Source organism: Corvus brachyrhynchos, unplaced genomic scaffold (assembly GCF_000691975.1).
Source record: "Corvus brachyrhynchos isolate BGI_N302 unplaced genomic scaffold, ASM69197v1 scaffold297, whole genome shotgun sequence".
In the NCBI taxonomy this organism is placed as follows: domain Eukaryota; kingdom Metazoa; phylum Chordata; class Aves; order Passeriformes; family Corvidae; genus Corvus; species Corvus brachyrhynchos.
The window spans coordinates 429265-429766 of record NW_008239118.1 but is presented as its reverse complement, the minus strand read 5'-3'; positions in this window follow the sequence as shown (position 1 = coordinate 429766).

Sequence of the window (502 nt, the reverse complement as noted above, 5' to 3'; positions counted from 1 at the left end):
CCAATGAGAATTAAACGTTACAGCCAGTCATCCAGACTCAGCGCCCCTAAAATACACCAGGTAAGAAACATTGTCTGTGAGATTCACAAGGCAGAAGATGTTTTTAACGTTAGTTTCTTCTACACCACAAACAGACTGACACATCATCCTTTGTGTTCAGCCCCACAAAACCGGAAGCAATGCTGTTGTAATTACTATTCACTCCTGTAAAAATAAAAGCAGTATTTGTGCTCCTAATAGCTGATACCCTGAAACCACAGCCCAGTAATGCAGCCTTGCCCATTGCTGATGCTCTATGACACTGGCTCCTAAGAAAAGGAGCAACCGACCAAGGCCATGAAACAAAAAAAGGCATTAAATAGGATTTTTAACATTTACCTAAAGTAAACTGGACTGTTCTCATGCCTGTGACATTTTTGGTTCTGCAGAAGACATCGGCTGATAAAGCCGGCACACGGTGATTACTTATCGCGGGTCCTACCTCGCTTATCAGCTCCATCTG